The sequence below is a fragment of the Myotis nattereri genome (assembly GCF_964212035.1).
Source record: "Myotis nattereri genome assembly, chromosome: Y".
Taxonomy (NCBI): domain Eukaryota; kingdom Metazoa; phylum Chordata; class Mammalia; order Chiroptera; family Vespertilionidae; genus Myotis; species Myotis nattereri.
Genome location: NC_138094.1, coordinates 14565768 through 14572252, shown reverse-complemented (window position 1 = coordinate 14572252; position 6485 = coordinate 14565768).

Genomic DNA, 6485 nt, shown 5'->3' with positions numbered 1-6485 from the left:
GGAGTCCTCAGAGCTGCCTGCAGCACCCTCCTGCCCACGGCACCCTCCTGCCCACGGGAGGTGCAGTGCCCATCCCCATCTGGACCTTGGCTGCCAGGGAGAGTCAAAGCCTGAGAATCAAAGTGGCAGCATGTCATCGCCTTCACCTGCCGGAAGGCGGTCCATCCTTGCTGCTTGACACAGTCGCTGCAGGAAAGAAATATCTGCACAGCATATGTTTCAAGGGACCTGGCGTATATAGCATACTGTTCTTAATATGTTTGCTCCCCTTAGCGCTGTGTGTTTTAACCAAGGTCACCTCTCCTAGAAAGGTTGTTTCCCCAGGTAGGAACTTTTCCCTGAAGTTAGGGAGGGGATGAAACTCCTTAACTAAGTGCCAGGCGGGTAGTTAATAACTACAAACAATCATGCTTAAGCTACATAATCTTTACTCCCTGGAATGGAGATAAGAAACACCCTAACCTTTGTAATAGAAATTGATAGGATTAAAATCAACTGGGATAAATACTGATGTAACAAGACAATAAACAGCAGAACCTCTCTGGAGATCCAGACCAGAACTTGCCTGAAGATCCTGGCTAGGCTGCTGATCAACTGAACACTGTCTCCGTGTCATTCCTTCTTCGCCGACTCCGTCTAACGCCTTTGGGAACCCCTGGACCTGCTGGGTTGGACCCCGGCATTCACTGGCCTGTCTCCAGCAGCACAAAACCAGTCCTCCCTGCCAGTGCTCTGGGGACCGGCCCTCAGGGCGATGTGGTGGCGCTGTCCCCTGGCAGCCGAGTGTCCCAGGCTTGTCTTTGGGGATCTCTGTGTCCATGGTATAAATGCAAGTGAGATCAAACACAATGTTATCAATGATTGGCTTGGTAAGGTCGCCACTAAACACTTGCCACCATGGCTTCTCGGCCATGGCCTCGGCGGGCACCTGGACCCCACAGACCTGCAGGGCCAGGTGGAGCACCGGCACCGCTATGTGCTGAGCCTGGAACCGGAAGCACAGCCCCCCGCGGTAGCTGTCCCGCAGCAGGGCCCAGGCAGTGACGGAGATGGGGGTCCGTTGCCAGCTGTAAGGATTCAGCCAGTTCTTGAGAGAAATCAGGTAGTGGAGCAGGTACCTGTGTGGGTGCTGAAAGGAGACTTGGAAGCGCAGTACCCGCAGCACAATGCTGTCCTGGATCACCCAGACTAGGGAGTCCATCTCCAAGGGCTCGCTGCCTGGGTGGAAGTACCTGTTGGACACGTTGATGATGTCACGGGTTCGCAGGGGCTGTTCTTCCACTTTGCCAGCCAAGTAAAGGGCAGACATGGCGACCAAGTAGGGGTCATAGGCGTCCAGGTTGATCTCGCAGAAGAACTTATGGTAAATGGCACAGGCGGTGGCGAGGGGAATGGACTACATCCCTAGCTTGACACCTGCCTCCATGATGAACCTTGTCACGCGGAAGTGCACCCTCGCCTGGGGTTCGGGCCACCCCTTGGCGCCTGGCGCCGCGTCCTCCTCTCTGCAGCTGTCCAGGCTAAGGTCCTCCATGGGGCCCTGCTGGGAGGCCCCAGACCCCGCGGGAAGGACAAGAGTCTCCAGTGCAGTGCCTGTGCCAGCAGAGTCCTAGCCCAGTGCGCAGCCGCCCTACCGCGCCCCGCCCCGCCACGCCCCGCCCCGCCCCGCGCCGCCCCACCTACCCAGCCCTGCCTAGGCCTGACTGCCATCCAGGTTCCAACACCAATTATTGAAGAGACTGTATGACTCCATTCTATGCTTTTGCCTCCCTTTGTCAAACATTAATTGAGCATAATGGTTAGGGTCGACTTCTATGTTCTCTGTTCTGTCCCATTGGTCTTTATGTCTGTTTTAGTTCCAGTCAGAGGCAGTTCTGAGAATGGTGGCTTGTAGTATAGCTTGATATCTGGTATTGTGATCCCTCCAAATTTGTTCTTCTTTGTCCAGATTGCTGTAACTATTTGGGGTCTTTTCTTAAATTCATAGGAATTTTTGGAAACTTTCTTCTAGGTCTGTGAGATACGCCATTGACATTTTAATGGTTAATACATTAAAACTGTACATTGCTTTGGGTACTATGAACATTTTAATGATGTTGATTGTACCAAACCGTGAATATGGTATGTTCTTCTATTTGCTTTAGTCTTCCTCTATCACTTTTTTTCAATTTCCTGTAGTTTTCCAAGAACAGGTTTTTACCTCCTTAGTTAAGTTTATTCCTAGGTTTCTTAAATTTTTGTTGCACTGCTAAATGGCATTTTTGTTTGTTTGTTTCTATTTCTGAGTTCATTATCCGTGTATCAAAAAGCCATAGAATTCTGGGTGTTAATTTTGTACCCTGCTACATTGCCAAATTCATTTATTAAATCTCCTAGTTTTTTTGGTGGAGTCTTTAGGTATTTCTATGGACAATACCATGCCATCTGCGAGAATTATGACAGTTTTACTTCCTCTTTTCCACTTTGCATGCCTTGTTTGACTTCTTCTTGTCTGACTGCATTGCCTAGCACTACCAGTACTCTGTCGAACAGAAGAGGTGAGAGTGGGCATCCCTGTCTTGTTCCTCTTCTTAGAGTAATTGTTTTTGCCCATTGAGTATGATGTTGTCTGTAGTTTTGTCACATAAGGCTTTGTTAATGTTGAGGTATGATCCCTCTATGCCCAGTTTGCTTAGAGTTTTTATCAAAATTGGGTGTTGGATTTTGTCAAATGCTTTTCCTGCACCAATGGATATGAATCTCTCTCAATTTGTTTATGTGATGCATCACACTTATTGATTTCTGGATGTTGACTCATCCTACTTCCCCAGAATATATCCGCTTTGGCATGGTGTATGCTCATTTCAATGTAATGTTGCATCGCATTTGTTAGAGTTCTGTTGAGGATTGTAACATCCATGGTCATCAGAGATATATTGGCCTGCATTTTTCTTTCTTTGTGTTTTCTCTATCTGGCTTTGGGATTAGAGTAATGCTGGCTTCATAGGAAGTGTTGGGAAATGGTACTTCCTTTGAATTTTATGGAATAGTCTGAGGAAGAAGGTTTTAGTTTTTCTTTGAACACTTGGTAAAAGTCCCTGTGAAGCCGTCTCGCCCAGGCTTTTGTTTGCTGCAAGTTATTTTTGTGACTGCTTGAATTTTCTGAGTAGTTATTGGTGTGGTCCTATGTTTTATTCTTCCTAACTGAGTTTAGGAAGATTGTATTTTTCTAGGAATATGTCCATTTCTTCAGGGTTGATCAGTTTGTTGGAGTAGAGTTGTCCATAGTATTTATTTACAATCCTTTTTATATCTGTGGGGTCTTTTGCTATTTTGCCTCTTTCATTTCTGATTTTGTTTACTGGGGTCCTGTTGGTGAGCCTAGCTAGAGCTTAGTCAATCTGGTTTATCCTTTCAAAGAAATAGCTCATGTCTTTATTAATCTTTTGTGCGGTTTTTGGTCTCTATGTCATTTATTTCTGCTGTGATCTTCATTATTTCCTTCCTGCTGCTCAGTTTGGGCTTTGCTTGTTGCTCTAACTTTTTAAGTTGTGGGGGTTAGATAATTTGTTAACTGTTTTTCTTGTTCTTTGAGTTAGGCCTGTAATGCTATGAAGTTCCCTCTAAGGACTGCTTTCAGTGTGTCCCATAGATTTTGGACTTTTATTTTTAATTTTCATTTACTTCCAGGATGATTTTAATTTCTTCTTTAATCTCTTCGGTAACCCAGTTATCTATCTTTGTACATAAAAGCCCTGTGACCGGAATGGCAGAATGACCAGAATAGCTGGTGGCTATTACTTGCATTGCGGCAGCCAAGCAGTCTTTTCTGGGCCCCAGTCGGCCATATCCCTGACCAGCCTTGCTTCCCATCTGCCCCCAATCCTCCATTTGGGGCAGAACTGATAAGAAAACCACTCACAGCCTTTCCCCTGGTCAGCCCCACCCCCTATATGCGCTAACGCCCAGATTGGAGGCATGGCCTTCTGGTTAACCGCCAATGGCCACTAACTGCTGCAGGCCTGGCCCCATGTGCCCCCATCTGGGGAGGCCAACCAGACTGCTTCCATACAGGAATTCATACCCTGGGCCTCCATTTATTTAATAAAAGACTATTTAGCCTCCAAGTATTTGAATTTTGTTATATCTTATTGTAGTTTATTAGCAATATAAGAGGCCCAGTGAACGAACTTTGTACACTTGGCGGAGTCCCTCACCCTCTGGCAGCCTGGGAGACCTCAGGGGATGTCCGAATGATGGCTTAGGCTTAATCCCAGTTGCCAAACATGCTTAGCGCCTCTGTGGAGGTGGGAGAGATTCCTGCCACTGCTGCTCCACTGGCCAGTCGTCAGCACAGGATCCAGCTGAATGGCGCTGCCCTGTGGGAGCTCACTGATCCCCAAGGGCAGCTCTTGCATTGAGAGTCTACTCCCTGGGTGGCAGAGCACATCATAGCAATCGGTCTTATCTCTTTTTTATGACCTTTACTTTGAGATTTCTTTTTTCTCTCTTTTCTAAATTGTTTTATTGCTTAAAGTATTACAAAGGGTATTACATATGTCTCCTCTTTCTACCCCGCCCAGACATTCCCCTGGCCTCCCCTAACTCCCAGTGTCTTATGTCCATTGGTTATGCTTATATGCATGCATACAAGTCTTTCGGGTGATCTCTCACTCTCCCCGCCTACCCCCCAACCCTCCCCTGCCTTCCCGCTGTAGTTTGACAGTCTGTTCGAAGCTGCTCTGCCTCTGTATCTATTTTTGTTCATAATTTTATAATGGTCTTTATTATCCATAAATGAGTGAGATCATGTGGTATTTTTCCTTCATTGACTGGCTTATTTCATTTAGCATAATGCTCTTCAGTTCCATCCATGCTGCTGCAAATGGCAAGAATTCCTTCTTTTTTACAACAGCATAGTATTCCATCGTGTAGATGTACCACTGTTTTCTAATCCATTCATCTGCTGATGGGCACTTAGACTGTTTCCAGATCTTAGCTCTGGTGAATTGTGCTGCTATGAACATAGGGGTGCTTATATCCTTTCTGGGCTCAGAGGTGTGGCAAACTTTCCTGCCCAGATCCCTGGTTTTTACCTTACCAGAGGAACCCTGCCGTTCCTGGCTGCAAACTGTCTCACCACCTGAGTGTACTTTGCCAATTCCGGGTGGGTGTTATTAGTTTCAGCTGCTCACTCCATTTGCTCCAGGACGTGCCCTGGGACATGTATGCCTATTCCATCACCGTCTTGGCTTCTTGAGATTTATTTCTTCAAATATAATTATTGATCCCCTAGTTGTTTCCCCTTCTTTGCCTGAAAAGTATTTCTCTCCTTCCACTTACAGTCCATGTGAGTCCTTATTCTGAGGTGGGTCTCTCATAGACAGCATATATATGGGTCTTGTTTTATTAATTTTGGCCATTATATATCTTTTGAATGGAGTGTTTAGTCCATTTAGGTTTAAGGTTATTTTGATAGGTACTGATATGTTGCCACTTTTTTTTTTATGCCTGTGTTTCTTCTGTCTCTTCTATTCCTTCTTTTTACAACAGTCCCTTCAGCATTTCTTGCATTGATGGTTTAGTAGTGAAACACTCCCTTAGATTTTTTTTTTTTTTCTGTAAAGACACTGAATTCCCCTATAGTCTTGAATGATTGCCTTGCTGGATAAGTATTCCTGGATTTGGTCCCTTGTTTTGCATCACTTTGTATATTTCCTTTCATTCCCTTCTGGCCTGATGTGTTTCTGTTAAAAATCATTTGATAATCTAACAGGAGAGCCTTTGTAGGTGACTCCCTGTGTCTCTCTTGCAGCCTTTAAGGTTCTGTTTGTGTCATTATTGTTTGCCATTATAATTACAATGTGTCTTGGTATAGGTCTTATTGGTTTCATCTTGTTTGGGGCTGTCTGTGCTTGTGTGACTTTTTCTTCCCAAGATCAGGAAGGTTTTGTGATTATTTCTTCTAATAGGTTTCCTAATCCTTGTTCCTCATCTTGTCCTTCTGACACCCTTATTATACACATGTTATTTGTTTCATGTTATCCCCAATCTCCCTTAGGATATCCACCTGCTTTCCATTTTTTCTCTCAAGTTGCTGTTCAGATTGTGTTGTTCAGGGTGTGTTACTCTGCCCTGTCTCCTAAATCGCTGATTCAATTCTTTGCTACTTCTAGTCTACTATTGAAACCTTCCATCGTATTTTTTATTGTAGCTATTATCAATTTTTTTCATTTGTCCTTGATTCTTATGTAAGTGGTGGATTTCCCATGCATCTGGTGTATGAACTTTATGACCCTTATTCTGAATTCCTTTTCGAACATATTGTATGTCTCCATTTAATTGAGTTCCTCTTCTGGCAATTCCTCCTTTTCTGTCCTTTGGGTGTTGTTTGTTTGTCTCCCCATTTTAGCTATCATGTCAGAACCCAGGTGCCAGGGTGTGATGGGCCAATGGCCACAGAGTGGATCCGCAATTCAATTGTACACTCCAAGACTCACAGGAGG